General features: G+C 33.0%; 1 pseudogene; it reads left to right on the top strand.

Moving 5' to 3' along the window:
• The window catches only part of LOC120607408 (E3 ubiquitin-protein ligase RNF138-like), a 66,842-nt pseudogene extending 48,908 nt beyond the window's left edge, over positions 1 to 17,934 (top strand).
• The last annotated feature ends 302 nt before the right edge of the window (positions 17,935 to 18,236 follow it).

The following is an 18,236-nucleotide window of genomic DNA, read 5'->3' as shown; positions in this document are numbered from 1 at the left end:
CTTGTACTTTCTCAGGAATAAGAAAAGTGGTCCACATGTTTTCTTTCCTATAATTTGATACCTTGATAAATAGGACTCTAGCCTATGAGAAAATAAGAAATAAATAAATAAATTCATCCTTATTTCACCCACCCTTTCTGAAGTTCAAGTAATGAAGTTTGGCTTAGGGATTTAGGCTTATTTGTTTCTTAATCAAAGGCAGTCATTTCTTCTCATTCCAAATTTTAAATATGTCATTATTATGACACGTTTCTTAAAACAATGGGTCCCAAGGTTATGTTGAATCACAGTTTCAAGTTTATTTAAGCATTACAGTAAGGAACATTTCTGATTTTTCTGTTGCCTTGTAATATGTTTTATGAGTAGAATAAAAAATACAGGTGGTCTATCACTTGTTTAGGGAAATAATACTGGGTAAAAATAAGTTACACACACAACTAAAAATAGTTCCATGTCTATACTACTTAACTGGAGTGGAATATCTAGTATATAGATTGCAAGAGATAATAGTAATAAAAATTCATAACAAAGTATAACCTTCCAGCTTTATTATATATTAATATTTTTGTTTTAAAAATATATTTGTTTTATTAGAAGTTTGTCTTTTGTTTTTATACAAATTGTGGATTTGTCTCTACCTATATATTCTTTGATACTCCATCAATGACAGCAAGGAGCTGAAATTCTAAGGCGAGACCGCTTGGCTGTGAATTTGCAATTTCCAGTCTGTGTGTCCTTTCTCTACTTATCTGTGCCTCCTTTATCTCATCCGGATAATAAGTATAATTACATATTTTATAATATTATTGTGATAATTACAGGACACAATAACCTGTGCAAAAAGACATAGGACCATAACACTTGTATAACAAATATTAGCTATTATTTTTATTATTATCCATAATAGTTGATTGTTAATTATGTTTACTTATTTGAGATCCAAACTTTGTAAAAGTAAAAGAAGCTGAGTCAATAGGGATGAATGCACAGTATTGGAACAAAACCTTAAACAAAAGAGACAGTTGGTTATTTCACCTAACAAAGAATCTAGATTTAAGTATTTTCAGTTTTGATGCAATAACTCTGGTTAATAATAAGACTCTAACTATCCTTTCTAGCAAATTGTGTTAGCTTTTTGTCTTTAGGTTTGTTACTTCCTGCCCTAAAGTTACCTGCCAAAACTCTATAACATCTTTAAATAAATACATTTAAAACAAGCAAAGAAAAAGAAGAAGTATTATTTCTTCTCTCTCTCTTAAATTGAAAATGAGATTTCTCAAAATTTTACATTAGACTTAGGTTTCATGGATCGGAATTAGGTTACAGACTCACTCCTAACCAATAACTAGTAGAGGATATGGAATTATCATATTTCATATTTTTGGTTTAATAAATTGAGGAAGACAATTTGTTAGCCAACAGATAGTATCTGACATCAGTAATGTATAATTGCTTGCTCTGATTTAATTGGCACTTGTTGGGCAGGGAATGGGTAGAAGAACAATTAGCATCATTTTTGCAATGAGCAGATTCTATATGAGATTTGAATGTTAATTATTTGGTCGATGTAATATCAACAATATTTCTGTGTAACTTAATTGTAGATTATCAAAATTGAATACTTTTATGTATAATTAATTATAATTCATATTAATTGTAATCAATGTGGAAATATAATTTCTAATAGCTAATTGTCATTTGAAGTGAAGAGCTAGAGATTTTATAATAAAATAGCGACTTAAAAGTCCAGAAAAAGTGTTTAAGGTATACATTTAACATGGAGAAAAAGATTAATCATTTAGAGTCAAATATGCAAATTTCTAAGAAAACAACGTTTATGTTAATTTTATGTATGTTACTAGATCAAAGCTTTTAGAACTTTTGCTGATGGGTTAAATTTATTACTAGTAGTAATAGTATGCCCAAGCCCTGACATAAATGCATGTGACAATGTTTAAAACATCCAAAGATGTTGAATAGATTAAATATATTAACATGTAATACTGTAGAGGAGCATAGATGGGCATGCCTAAATGCAGCTATTCCATTTGCTTAGATAAATAGAATTCTTAATGCAGTAGAACCACAGATGATTGCAAGAGAAAATTTTACATTTCTGCTTAGATATTAAAAAGTTTGCATGAAATGAAGTTTATTTCCTGATTCATATCAATTTGTAAAGGTAAGCAATTCAGTTTGCTGCACAAAATATATCCTTATGAAGCATAACAAAATCTAATTTACCAGTAACATCAATTTAAATTAAAATTAAAGACTAATATTTATATAATCCTTTACTCGTACCATACTGAGGAAAAAGGAAGATACCTGTACTGTAGTGAACACTTACTTATTCTAATTTTTTCATTTTTATTTAACAGATATTATCTTCTACAGGAAACAAAAAGTATATACAAAGGTCACCTTACTTACTCTTTGTGATCAGTAAACTTACTGAAGTTATATATAGAAATAAAAGACTGTTCACATATTCAGAGTCATAGAGAATGGAACTGTATGATAATATTTTAAATCCAGTCTGAAATATATAAAATCATTCCAATTCCAACAGAATTCTACTAAACAACTGTTGAAATTTGTTAAAAGCACCACCTTTCTGATGATTATACAAAATTTGGCATATAGTGGAAATAGACAAAATCTTTCAAAAATTTAGATTGAAATACAAATGGCCAAAAATAGTTAAGAAAATATTGAAGAGGAATAAAGAGAGAATTACACTATCAGTTATAAAATTTTATTATAAAGTTATAGCATTTAATAGTGTTGAGCAAGGAAATTATTGAACTCATGTATAATTGTAAAAAGATAACTCTGGCTCCTCATTAAGAATGAAGTATATGAGGGCTAGGACATATTCTAGGAGACCAGACAGGAGGTTCTGGGATAATCTAAGAAGAAAATAGTGTTTTCTTGCATGGTAATATCAGTGGAGTTGCTAAAAAATGGTAATATTGTGATTGTACTTTGAAGTTACAAGCAATAAAATTTGCAGATATAGTGAATGTAAAATATAACAAAAATGAGAAATAAAGGATAGGTCTAAGTATTTTAGCCCGAGCAACAGGAAACATGGGAGAAAGAGCATTTGGGAATGGGGAATGAGAACAGTGTTGTCTAATAGTGGAGATACTGCACATCAACTGTACATAACCTCTCACCATTCTCTTCCCCTCTACCTACAAACTAGGGGACCTCTCATTTTTTACCATGTCTTTAGTTTTGCCTTTTCTGGAATATCACATAATTGGAATCATATAATATTTAGTCTTTTCACATATGTTTTTTTCACTACACAATATACATTTAATATTTATGCATGTAGTTTTGTAGAGTGATAGCTCATTTTTTTATTGCCAAATAACATTCTATTGTATGGATATACCACAGTTTATCCATTTACTTACTGAAGGGCATGTGGTTGCTTCCTGTTTTTGGCAATTATGAATTAAGTTGCTATAAACATTCTTGTGCATGTTTTTGTGAACATTAATTTTTCCAAAATAATTGGGTAAATACTTGAGTACAATTGCTAGACCATATGGCAGTACTATGTTTACCTTTGCAAGAAGCTACCAAACTATGTTCCAAAGTGTCTGCATCTTTTTGCACTTCAGCTAGAAGTAATATTTCCTGTTGTTCTGTGTCCTTGCTAGCAATTGGTATTATCATTTTTTTTTGTTTGTTTTTTTTTAATGGATTTTTGACTTTGTAATAAGTGTGTAGATATGTAGTGGTACCTCAGTGTTCTTTTAATTTGAAGTTTCCTAATGAGAAATGTTGACTGGTATTTAATACATTTATTTGACATCTGTAAATTTTCTGTGGTGAAGTATCTGTTCTAATATTTGCACATATTTAAAATGGGTTGTTTATTTATCATTGAGTTTTAAGAATTCTTAGTCCATTTTGGAGGCAAATCCTTTATCAAATATGTGTTTTGAAAATATTTTCTCCCAGCCGGTGGCTTGTAATTTTTATTTTATTAATAGAGTCTTTCACAGAGAAGTTGAAATGTGGGAGTCCAAACCTTCTTTCATTTGGTCCATTCTCTGTCCCTTTCTGGCAGTGTTTCTGCTGGTATAACAGTCCAAGAAAACTTGTAATTCTCCCATGTAATTTAGGAGGGCCTCGCCCATTAGAAAAGAGATCTCTACAGATTTTTCCTGGACAGACCCATGTTGAAACTGGCTTCTGCTGAGAAGGTTAATTAGATTCATGCATTGCATACCTAATCTTTCAGTAAAAGATGTTCCAGACACACCCTTGGCTCTTTCTTTATAGCATGTTTTTCCAAGGGTGTATTATCTAATTTTAGCTTCCTTTGCAATCTGGATAGACAGAGAATTTCCCAATTATCAAATGTTTGTTAATTTTTGCTTAGAAATCCTTTCTTCAATTTATCTCTTTCCTCTCACATTTTACTATAAGCAGCAAGGAAAAAGCAGGCTGTAATCTCACCATTTTGTTTGAAAATCTCCTCAGCTAATTTTACTCATTACAAATTCTGCTTTCCATTCAACAATAGAATAAATTCAACCTAGTTTAATGATGCTTTAAAACAAGAACTGCCATTCCCCCAGTCTCTAATAACGTTCTTTATTTCCTTCTGAATGCTCATCAGTTATCTTTACATCCATATTTCTACCAATCATTTCCTTAAGACAATCTAGGCTTTTTCTATCATGCACATCTAAATTCTTTCAGCCTCTATTTATTATCCATTTACAAAGCCACTTCCAGATTTATAGGTGTTTATTACAGCAGCACTCTACTTTCCAGTATCAGAATGTGTATTAGGGCAGACATAAAAAAAAAAAAAAAAAAAAAAATTACCACAAACTTGATTTAACAGAACAAAAATTTATTCTCTAAATTTTTTGGAGGCTACCAGTCCAAAATCAAGATATCAGTAGGGCTGATTCCTTCTGGAAGCTCTGAGGAACAATCTGTCTCCCTCTTAGATTCTGGTGACTACCAGGAAGTCTTGATTTTCCTTGGCATATAGGTACATCACTTTAGTCTCTGTTATCTTTTATTTATAAAAAGAACATAAGTCATTCAATGTAGTGCCCACACTTAATCCATGATGCTCTCATCTCAGCATTCTTAATTACATCAGCAAAGGTCTTATTTTCAAATAAAGTCTGTTCACATGTACTGAGAGTTAGGATTTGAACATACCATTTGGAAGACACTATTTAATTCACTATACTCACCAATATAATTTTCTTTCTTGACTGAAGAACTTTTTTTTTTTAACATTTCTTGCAAGGCATGTCTGATGGCAATTTTGAGGCCCTATGAATATACCTATTCAAGTCTATATTGTACAGTTTTAATTTTCTAAAACTAGTCAGATGTATCAGAAAAATAGCACCAAAATCATATCTAAAATTGAACTAAATATGCCAAATATTATAATTTGAAATATTATACTAAGAGAGTATTTGGAGAATTATAGTTGACTGTAACTTGTACAATATTGAGTTTTCTTTAAAAGAGCAAACTCTTGAAGCATAAAATTACAATTAGATTACAGCTTATATCATTTTCAGTTCCATACCTACATTGCATTTATATAATCCCTCATACCATAAAAATAAATATTCTTACACTTCTTACATGAATAAAAAAATTAACTTATGAAAATTTCAAGAGAAATTTATAAAAATGATGATGATGATAATTTGCTTTCTCATATGATGTCAGGAACATAACATTTAAAATACAAAGCCAAATTAAAAATTTTAAGCTTCCCGCAATAACCTGCTATACTGAAAAAAGATATCTCTTCATTTCAAATTATAGTATCAGGTAAGGAAATAAAAGAACTAAGATATATTAGATCCTTCAAATTTATGTCATAGACTTTATATACTTCTATCATTAAACTTTCACTTTAAAAATTTTAATATCAAAAGTACTAAAAGGCAAATTACATTTATAGAAAGATGAATTCTTTGAACTCTCCTTTCCATCATGGCCTAAAGGTAATTTTCTGAAATAACCCAAGAGAGAGAATTTTTTTTTTTTTCAAAATGTTCTTGGGAACAACATTTTGATTATCATGTTTGATTTTCTTAACATGAATAAAAGAGTTCTCCTTTATCTATATTGATTTAAATCAAGGAAGTTCTTTTTTTCTCTGAGGATAGTTTTGCATCCAATACAAAATTCATGGTTTATAACTGTATCAGAACACTGTCATCACACAAATGCTGCATAAAATTCACCCCAAAACTCAGAGACATACGTCAATAAGCATCTGTTCCTATTTTCATGGTTCTGAATACAGCTCCAGTTGGCACATTTAGGCTGGAGTCAATTGTAAAGCTCTTCCTCAAGCTGCAGGTTTTTAGAGCTTGGCTTCTTACTACAAAGTTAGCTAAGGTCTACTTCATGCATGTCAATCTTAGCTGAAGGACAACTAGTAAAACAAGAAATAGAGCTCATTCACGTAACCATATTTCAATAGCTTACTTTATTATTAGTGTTAATATCCAATTGACCAAAGCAAGTCACATAGCATGAGACATTGATGCAGGGAGGGGTTAAGAGTGGCAAATAATAACTGAGTCTACCATAGTTCACTCTTTGGTCACAGTTTTTTATGATCTATCCATACATAAAATTTACTCACTTTGCCCCAGAGTTACTAACTGTTGCTCAGGATCTTATGATCTAGATCATAAGGTGTGATATCAGTTATTTTTATATGGAGTTTTATTAATTATCAAGACAGGTTATTCTCCCATATTCCCAATGAATGAATAGGGACAGAGTAAGTTTAATAAACACTCTCATTTGAAAAGAGAAATGAGAGACATATTGGAGCCACAAATCCCTAAGAATTCTGAAATCCTGTCAGGCAAAAATTGTCATGTAATTCCAATCTTGGGGTAGAAAATTTTCTTGACCAGAAGCTGGTTCCACTTCTTGAAAGAGGCCCTGCTCTATGAATCTTCCCATTTGCCTCTTTGGCATTTTCTATTTAGTCTCTGCCTGGAGTAAGTGGAGGAGTTTTCTTTTCTTTTTTTTAAATTAATTATTTTTTTCATTTTGAGCAGACTGGTAACCATCTTGCAAATGTAGATCTCTCAAAAAAAATTTAATATATATTCAATTTCAACTACAGGTGTCAAGAGCCTCGCCCACAAGTCTTTAAAGGAATAATTATGTTTTGTGGGATGTTCTGTTTTACTTTATTAGGAGTCTATTTACTCAGGTATAAAGATCTAATAAGTGCCACCATACTCATTTCAGAAGTCTTAACAAATGGTGAGGCCGCCATTGGTGTTTTTAATTCTATTTTCAGGAAATATTTTAAAGATCACATAGTTTTTTGAGCTCCATTTCAAGGCTGTATCCTAACTTTTGAATTGTCGATGGCTGGAGAGATCAATGATAAAAGCAAAGTTTTATTTTCAGATTCAGCATGTCCCAGTATTTCTAGGTTTTCCACAATCCTTCTTAATTCTATTTGTAAACTGGCCTTTTTTTTCCCAGCCCCATTCCCAAGACTCTGTAATTATTTTCATAACTCCAACTCTCCAGTCCCAAAGCTTGTATCACATATTTTGGATTTTTGTTATGTAAGCACTCCATTTCTAGGTGCTAATATCTTGATCTGTCAGCTATTAACTCAGTAATGCTTAATAACAATCCAGAACCTCGATTACATAGAATAACAATAAGAATGTATTCCCATATTCATGGGTCTCCAATTCTATTGGAGGTAGGGAGCACATAAATATATGGAGAGAGAAAATTTTCTATTTTTTTTCTAACTTGTGGATGAGAAGATGACTAGTATTATATTTCTGTGAAAATTAGAAGATACAAACAGATAGGAAACTTCCATGACTATACCCATAATAGCTCTGTCATTTGTCCCTGAATAATAATGCACAAGCCTGAGGTCGCATCAGTTTCACTTCATCTGTACTCTGTTTTCCTGTCACAGACACAAGTCCTCTATTGAAAAGTTAGAAAAGAGGAGTAGTTACAGATAATACAAACTTTCTATGACTCTGCCTTCAAAAGAAAGTGAAGAATTCTTTGTAGGCAAGTGGTAGAAAATAAAGAATAATTAAACAAAGGTAAGAATACTATTATCAAAAATGTGAAGGGAAAAAAGACTGTTAGCAAAAATTAAGACCATCTATGTCTTCACTGACCTTCCTCAAAAGAGTGCCTAAGAGGGAAACTGGTTCCAAGTTAAGGTTTGTAACTGTGAGAAAATCTGTTTAAAATCTGTGCTTTGTCTATCTCCTTGCAGGCAGCGTTGACCTTGAGATTCTTCCATTTATGTATATATTTTAGGAATAAATTGAGTTAAAATTAGTGTTCAAAGGTTAAAGCATTTACATAAGTGAGAACATAATATTTCCACTGGTAAATTGGTTAAGTAATTTATATATGATGCATCACATTATAACAGGTTTGTGAGTTTGAGGTCTCACATTTTTTCTAAGTAAGTATTATTATTTCCGAGGCAGTCCATCATTTCTTAGTAAACTAAAATAAAATAGACTTATGGCAATGAAAGTAAGCAATTACCATACATTTAATGATATTATTGTGGTAAATTACATTATGGTCCCCAATTATGCCTGCCTTCATGTATCCACACTCTATACTGCATGGATTGTTTTTAGATGTGATACAGGAGGAGCTTTAAGTGTGTTTGAGGAGATGGGTCAGGGCCCTAACATTCCTGACATTGACATGAGAAAAGCTTCTCTCAAGTAGCTAAGAAGTCTTTTAGCCTCAGCCTCAGAATAAATACATGTGCTACTTAGCTGAGCCCAACCATATATTTATGTGTCCCCTACCTCCAACATCAAGAGCTTGGCATAGCACTCACTCTGTTTAATGACCACTGCTCCTGTTTTTTCTCTTTCACTGTTATAACAAGCTGCCAGCTCTCGTAGTAACATTCTATTAAGTCTGGTAATCCAAATGGTTTTACCAGCATAGATCTTGGTTATAACTGTAGTTAGTTGATTATCAGGTCTCTGGGCAATAAACTAAGGCCTCGCTTGAACTATACAACTGAAATATCGTCATCATCATCAACAATAACAGTACAATAGCAACAACAATGTAAGTAACGTGACCACAAAAGGTTGAACTGAGCCTCCTGTAGTTATGGTCCTTGACTAATTCCTAGACATGGGTCAGTTTAAAGAGCTAGAGCCTCTTCATTGAAGGTAAGGCTGATACATTACAGGGAGACCTATTTTAACATATGAAGTACATATTGTATATTTTACTCTTTATCTCCCCTAAGAGAGCTCATAGACATTAAACAGAGTAATATTGCATTGGGGAAAGTGAAATGCCTGGTCTTTTCTCAGATTATGGAACACTAGTCCTGCACTATCACAAATGTCTGTTGAATCAAATTGCCAAAGGGGGAAATAGCGCTTTATGAGGATTAGGTAGGTGATAAATGGAGTTTTGCCTCAAGTCCTCTTTATTGGAAGAGAGTGGATATTTGCTGATTCGAGGCACGGGCTGCTACTCAAATTTAGTATAAGCAGAGATACTCTGCTGTGGGAGGAGAAACCAGGAAGATTTTAGTTGACATGAGGTGCTTGAATAACAAAGCAGAAAACTGAGGAGACCCAAATGCTTGACCAGTTTTCTCCATAGGGCATTTTCTCAGTTCTGGGACTATGTGAAAGTCTGGGGAGTTATGAGAAATTTTCTAAAAGATAGACTGAAATGTCCTGGGATCTATGGTGCTTAACAAACAAAAGCCTGCTGGGGGAAGCAGCTGGACTCAAGCACATGGCTGGAATCCTTTCAAGATATTTGCCAGATTTTGAGAGTGAGAATATGAAGCATGGCTGAGAAATTCTAAAGGCAGAGCTTCAAGTTTTATTTTAAAAAGCCTCAGAGTTATCTCTTTCTTCCATTGGCAAATATGCCAATTTTATACATCTAATGATAATGAAAGACTTTGAATGTTTTTCAAATGTTTCCAAATAATTCTGAAGCTCTGTTTTGCACAGAACATATGCATTGCTAAAGCACTCACCTTATACCTAGCTTAGAGGCCACCGAAAGGCAAATGAGTCACAAATAGACACACATCTCTGCTTTATGTGAAGCTAGATCTATTTTCTTCATCAGATTCTCAACACTTGCTGTTTGCTTGGCCTGGTGTAGTCTTCCCCCTACTTTGATATGCCTTAATCATTCTCATTCTTGAGACTTTAGCTTGCTTATTGCCTCCTCAAAGAAGCTGTTATTGAGCAGATAATCAAAGGTAGATGATCCCTCTTTTCCTGCTTATATATTCTATTTATTTCCTTCTAATTGCCTAGAGCAATTTACAAGTGATATATATTTCTGGATTCTGGATCCTAGATTAGTTTTCTCTTCCTCTCTAGAAAATTATCTCCAAGAGGGTAGGGCCCATTTTTGTGTCTTTATCCTTAGCATGTTTCCACAGACCCTATAACATATCACATACACAATGGTTGCTTAATATGTCTTGATTGAATTGGATGAGATGAATCATTAAAGTATATTGTAAAATATGTGTTGTGACAGCCACTGTGCTAATTCCCACTTTATTTTTGTCATATACATTTTAGATGATTCTTGAACTTGTCCAGGTTACACGATTTATTATTCTATCTAATAAAGAATGTACATATTCATAAATATAATATATTTTAGAAGTTTTAATATGATAATGTGTTAAATAATAATTCTAGGAATAAATAGACTTTTTCCTGAATATGAGTGGTTATTAAACATACTACTATTTTTGTGGTCTCATTTACTAAATACACATTTGTTATATGTCATTTAAAATGATTTTTGTTAAGATTAAAAACTTATATAAGCATTTTCTTAATTTTCAGTTTTTCATTCTAAATGGGAGAGAATGGTGCATGGGATTTCACTTGTGTTATCCATCACTAGATAGCCGTTTACTGTTAACCCTTTGATAAAACAGGTCTGTGTTAACCTTCAATAGGCTGAAATTTAACATGATTAGTTCTCATAATGTCAGATTTAAGCTTTTCCCTTATAATAAAGGTGGATCCATTCAAACAAGATTCTTGCAGAACACAAATATCTGCTACACAATGATCGTCCTTTCTTGCATTATTTATTTCAGAATATTAAAGGAAAAGTAGCATCAAAAATTGAAGTCCATAAGCTTAAAACCAAATATGTAAATTTAACAAGTTTTATGAAATAGGTATGTATACAAAAATGATATTTTATTTACTATATGTATTTAATGATGCATTTTAAATATTTTAATATTTCTGTTTATATTAGAAATACTTAAATTTATGCGTTAAAATATTTAACTTTAAAAGATTGTAAGGTATGCAAAAAAAATAAATGCTAAATCATAATCACCAACAAACCTAAAACCCAGTGAAGATAATCATTATCATGATTATGGTTATGGTTTATTAAAGAAATATGATATATTTCTTTCTTACCATTACTACTGGCATGCCCGAGGATGACCAAGAATAAATTATACTCTTGAGATTCTCATAAGGGTTTTTGAAGGAAAACTTCCAGGAAAACAGGGAGGTCTGTTAAAAGGCAGATTGGAAGGCTGGTCTTATGATTTTGATATAAAAAATATTGTGACTCACAGGTTGGTGATGCCTTTAACAGACAGGTAGAAACCACTTTATAATTTGCATTTTTTACTTAAAATTTAATGAAAATACCATTTCTCATTATGTAAATATGACAAAATTTGATGATTTAATTTATGTTTACATTTTTGGTATTATAAATAAAACAGAAATAAGAATATTTGACTCTAAGTCTTGCTGAAAATTTCTAATTGTTTCTAAAGGACAAAAATAAATCAACAAAAGAAGTATATGCCAAAGAATGTGAAAATAAAAAATTTGACATGTATTAATAAATTAGAAGAGTTTTAATTTTACACTTCTCTTAGTAATTATAATGGAAAGTTTTTTTTTCATGATGGGAAAGTTTTAAAAAATTTTTCCATCAGGTGCCATTTTTTTCCTACTATAATCTAATTAATATGTGAGCACTTGAATTACATTAAACTTTGTAATGTTGATTTAAGTTTATGTTAAATTAAAATCTATGCATTTTAAAAATAATAACTATGCATTAGTTATTTGATCATATTTTGTCGCTCTATTATTTATGTTGCAACTTTCTATTGGGATGTAAGAACTCTAGCTCCAGAAACTGGACCTTTTGCCACTAATTTGTATTATATTGCCTTTTTGTCTATAACAAATCATAAAATAACATGAAAGAGATATTCCATATGCCAAGTAATGGACATAACTCTGTCACACACACAATGAAGTGAGGAATAGGAATGCTAACTAGGAGAAAACATAACACCATGGCAATTAGTATTAAATGGAGAAAAGAAGATAACTTTATTTTTAGTAAAGACATAATTCACTATGATTCTTTAACAACCTATCTTCAGTAAATAATCTATAACTATATGTATCAGATGCCTTTTAAGTCAGGAAGATATGATAGAACATAATTGTTTTTGGTATTTCACACAAAAGAAAACATACCACTCTTCACCAAAGACCTTCAAAAATGTATGTGTGCTAGAACAAACATAATGGATTCAATATTGTATGACCAGAGAAAGGAGGTCATCACTATGACAGTTCCACACTGGGTGTTAGTCACTGGTAGAAGTTAGACACCAGTTGATTTTATGGAGTTAAACAATGTTTTTATTTTGGACATATCAAGTATTCTATACCTCAAAGACAACCAAATGAAGAAGTTGAATATAGAGTTGAATATACAGAACTGTAGTTCAGAAGGGAACTCTGCATTTAGGTAAATACTTGAGACTAGAAAATAAATAAAATAATTGCTATGCTTGAGATAACCAAGGGAAAAAATATAGAGCAATGACCTCAAATGGGTGAGTCTACAGATGTGTTTTATTTGGCCAATATATCAACAGATATGATTCTATTTAATACATATATTCTCCAGTGAGGCAAATTTTCCCTTCATTCACTGTGTCTCACCATGAGTGCCTGCACTCAGTTATATTATCTGCATGTCTCCTAAAGATACTTAGTTCCCAAGACTTCCATAAGATTAGAAAAAAAAAAAAAAGCTTAGGATTTAGCATTGGTAAACTCAAATTATATGCATTTGATTTGGGAATTTTGCGCTTTAGAACAATCCTTATCAAAATAGCTGTGGTTAAAGACCAGGCCTCATTTTCATTACTTATTTTTTAATTTTTTCAAAAAATTCAACACATTATAGATTGACATTTTTGTAAATATGTTAGTTTTCTAGGGCAGCTGTTAACAAAATATACCACAGACTAAGTGGCTTAAACAAGAGAACATTTTTGTATCAGTTCTGGAGGCTAGAAGTCTGAGATCAAGGTTAACGTTAGCAAGGTTGGTTCCTTCTGAGGGCTATGAAGGAGCATCTGTTCCATGCCGTTTCCCTAGCTGCAGGTGGCTTGCTGGCAATCTTTGGTGGTTTTTGGTGTGTAGAAGTATAGCCATCATTCTCACATGAGCATTTTCCCTATGTGTGTGCCTCTGTGTCCAAATTTCCCCTTCTTATATGTTTACCAGTTATATTGAGTTAGGGCCCACCGACCTCAACTTAACTTAAATCAATGTATATGCAACAGCCTATTTCAAAATAAGGTCACATTCTGAGTTACTGGTGGTCAGGACTTGAACTTGTGAGTTTTGGGGGCACACAATTCAATACATAAAAATAAAATGCAATAATAACGCCATACGAATGTCGATTTGCTATAAACATTTCTAAATACTTCTATTTTCTATACTTATTTCATGGTTGACCTGTGGTTAAGAATACATGGGTCAGTTTCAGGGCACAAATCATACTTGATATAGCACTGATATGAATAAATGAATACATATATACATACATACATATATACATACATACAGTTTTAAAAAGTCTAAATTTTAGAAGGCTAGGAGTAAATATAAAAAAATTTTTTGCTTTGATATATTTTGAATAGTTCTTTTATTACATATAATTTCCCAGACAAAGCTTTGCCTCTAATTTCTGTCAGAGCAAATATCATGCCCTGATGTTCTGAGGATTCTTTCTTCCTTCTGACACCCTGCCCCCAGACTTTCACTTTTCCTGCTCAACTACCCTTAGAGAAATCCTCGCTACATTAGTTTCCAAATTATTTCACTGTTCGGTCCAGATGGAAGTCAGATATCAGGAAAACATTTCTGTATTTTTGCTTGCCTGCTTCTAATCTATCTTCATGTCTCCGTATAAGGAGCTGTTAATGGATGCTTTTCTGGATCTATGCCATTTTTCAGAAGTACTACTTTTTTCAAAATTGGGAATATGAGTCACCCTGAAATACTTTTCAGTCTTGTATAATCTCTACTCTAGCAAAAATTCCTTTAAGTTTATCACACCTGCATGGTACTTTATTTTCCTGTTTACTTGTTTTCCTATTAATTTTTTTTCTGAGATTTTATTTTCTTCAAGAATCAGAAAGTAAGAAAAATAAATATCTATACTCATATGACTCTTACAAAGGCAGGTAATTTTTCTTCTAAATCAATCTGTCAGAAATCAATTTCTTCTTTTAAAACACCTTTATATATAAAAGTAATCTATTTCATATTTTGGAACATATATATCTTTTATGTAACTATGGCCTTTCTAACATGGTGATTCAAAATTATTACTTTAAACTTGGAAGGTCCATTGCAAAAATATAATATTTTCCTAATTGGAAGTAAAATGTCATACCTGACATGTAGTGTTCTAGTATCAAAAATGTAAAGTAGCCTATTATATCCATATTAAAATAAGAAAATGACTAAAAGAGAATAGCTTGAATTATATCCTGAAGTTATATGAGTAGTTACAATGAGTTTTTTTAAATTATAGAGATAGTACTGTTTTACAGTAAATGCTCAAAAATACTTTAAAATAGTTGCTATATCATTAATGAAACCACTGAACCATAAAAGAATAAATTCTGTTATTTTTGTGAAGATAAAATAAAAGACAGTAGTGTTAGATAAATTATTAAAAGAATACAAGTGAATGAAGTTTTCATAATATGTGCATTACACTATCCCTTTGGCATTTTTGTTCATAGTTTTGAAAATTACTGTTGAGTTATGTGATGACAAAAATAATGCAACCGTATATTGTTTATAAATATTTTAAAAAATAAACTTTTTTTAAGCAAGTAAGATGAAACATGTTGTAGACTCTGCTAAGGGCATGAAATCTGGGGCCTGATTGCCTGTGTTCAAATTCTGACTTCCAATGACTTGGGAAAATTACTTAATGTCTCTTTGCCTCAGTTTCCTCAATACAAAAATAATATATAAATATTATGAGAATTAATGAGTAAATGTTTTTATTGCTTGCATGTTGGCTATCTAAAAATATGAAGATTTTATTTTATAAAGCCAATTGCCAGCTATTTATCACTTTTGAAAACTCAATTTTAATATTCTCAGTTTATGTGATTTTTATTATCACATGGTTTTAGCTGTTCATTGTGAAGAATGTAATCCAAAACATAAATTATATCTTAATTCATCTGTAATCTCCAGTGCAAAGAAAAATGCCAGATAGATAAGAGGCAACTATATTTTGAGTTAATTTGCAAGACTGCTTGAAGATAATTTAGCACCGAAGGGTGGAAATGTGGGCTGAGAACAAACAAATGATGTGACATTCATTGCTTTAGCTTGCTCATATTCTTTTATTCCCTTCTACTCATAATTAAAATAGTAATAACAATAGCATCTTCCTTATTGCATGATGCAGCCATTTTTCATGCAACTAAAGATATTTGTCTGTCCGGCAATGTGGATGTTTTAAAATATAGTGTATTAATAGAACATTGAGGTATAGTAAAGTCAACAAATCATGATTTCTATTGAAAAGATAGTTAATTACAATTCCCAAGATGAAAGGGCATGCAATGTCATGGGGGGACAGAGGGCACACAGAGAAGCACCAGGGTTTGTCACAAGGCAGATGGAAAGAGAAAAACTGTGGATGAGAACCTTAATTGCGGTTTCTGCAGAAGGAATGAGTAAGGCAGTGTGAGAAGGCTTAGAATTGGCTGATTTTATGGTTTGAGGCATAGAAGATATCCCTATTTGTCTGGCACCCAGTCTTGGGGTGATTAGGGCAGGTTTATAGTAACCAAGAGTGTATACTCCCAATAAGGAGGTGGTTGAGAGTGTGGACTCTGGATTCTTTCTCTTCCTTCCTTCCTTCCTTCCTTCTTTCCTGTTTAAAATGGCCCACAGGAGAAAGAATCCTCTTGAAGAAAGGTGGCAGCACAAGGGAATCAGGAGGCCAAGGCACAGTGATGCAGACATATTATCAGGTTGTCCAAAACGAGTTCTGTCAAGCACATTCATGTATGGCAGATGTTAAAGCATCAAGTTTACAAAAGCTAGAAACATGATTAATATATATCAAGTCACAGGGAAATTTTAATTCCTCATCTATTATAGTTATATACACCTTTGGATATTTTGTAACAGTAAACTAAGTTGCAAAAATAACTGTCCCTACTCAATATGAAACAGGGCAAATCTGGAAGTTAAAAAGAAATAATGTGCTAATACAACTTGCTATAAGGGAGTAGTTTAAATTATTGCTGCTATCTTCCTTTACCTGTTTTATGTCTCTTTTTTCTCAACCTGCATTTTTTCTAGTCATAGGTCCTTCATTGATTGGGCTACTCAAACTCACATCCCCAAAGCCCCGAGTCTCAATAGTTTTGCCATTACTGAGTTGGAAAATTTTCATTAACTTTTATGTCTGGACACAAATGTAGTAATAGGCACCCTATGGAATTGTCTCAATTCTAAAATAGTTTTACCTACCCCTGTGGTTTATATTTATTTTTTGATATGTCACAATGATGAATAATTTAATGAACACCTATAATATATGACGCTGTGCTATGTGCTCAACATAAGAAGTTACTGAGACAAAACTAGTTTCTCATAATGGGGTTGGCTATAAATATATGAAATTTTTCTGATTAATAGAGTAGCTAGAATGGTCATAACAACAACAAAACTCAACAAGGAACGGACAGCAAAGACAGTAGGGAAAAAGACTGTAACTTTCAACAATATAACACTCAGTATACATAAACAATATATTCATGTTTAGAGAGCAACAAATGAATGAATAAAGTCCTTTGGCTTTGAGGTACAGTCAAATACCAGCTTCACTAGTATTTGGCTGTACGACCCCAGGATGAAAATAGATCAGACAAGGAGCAGCCTGAAAACTCTTACAAAGTGACACATACACTCTTGTTTATGAAGATCTTCGATACTTACAGATTTTCTTAATCAGATTCACATATTCTATGGTATGGTTTCTGAAAACTATTATTGGGCCTGGGTTCTGCTGCCCCATCCGCAAGGTCCTGGGGGTCCCCACCTGCCTGTCCTGGAGCCCTAGCTGCGCCCAAGCACTGGGGCCCACCATGCATGCCGGAGTGACACCCCCTTACTGCCCTGGGGTGCAATCGCTCCTGAAAGTGACTCAAAAGAGAGCCCCCAATGTGGCCCTTTGGACAATGTCTCAAGCTTGTTTTGGAATGCAGACATCCCCATAGCCCGGGAACCAGGTTACGCCCTGGACACCACCCCCATGGCCCCGGAGGTGGCTGCCCTGTACCAGGATATCTCTTGGTCTCAGGAATCCTATCTGTTGCCAGAAACCGCACCCCTCCTGCCCCACCCAACATCCCAGAGACTTCAGCCTCAGACCCAGTGGGGATACTGGAGCCACAGTGCAGAGGTGCTACCCAGCTGGGAAGACCAGGGGCCAGGTCCTGCCTTCCAGCCCAGTGATGAAAGCCCTCTTTAGAGCTCAGGCCTGCAGCTCAGTGGCTGCTCTGAACTTTGGCAAGAAAATTTAGAGGGGGCCACTTGGGCATCTTCTACTAATGGCATTGCCTGTCCCTTTTTCAGCTAGAAGTCAAGCCGGGAGCATAGGCACCCGCACTTGTGACCTCGGGTTTCAAGCTTTACTTTAGCCACTTTTTCAAGTGATATTTTTTTATGGAAGCAGTGTCTGAAACATAATTGATGGCTTCCTTGGCTGGAATTGGGGCTGGGGCAGTGCCCTCTGTTTCTTGACACCCCCAAGAACGACCGGTACCCGGCAGA

The sequence above is a fragment of the Pteropus medius genome, unplaced genomic scaffold, assembly GCF_902729225.1.
Source record: "Pteropus medius unplaced genomic scaffold, Ma_sr-lr_union100, whole genome shotgun sequence".
Lineage (NCBI taxonomy): Eukaryota > Metazoa > Chordata > Mammalia > Chiroptera > Pteropodidae > Pteropus > Pteropus medius.
Note: the sequence above shows the minus strand (reverse complement) of the source record. Positions and strands in the feature narration are given on the sequence as shown.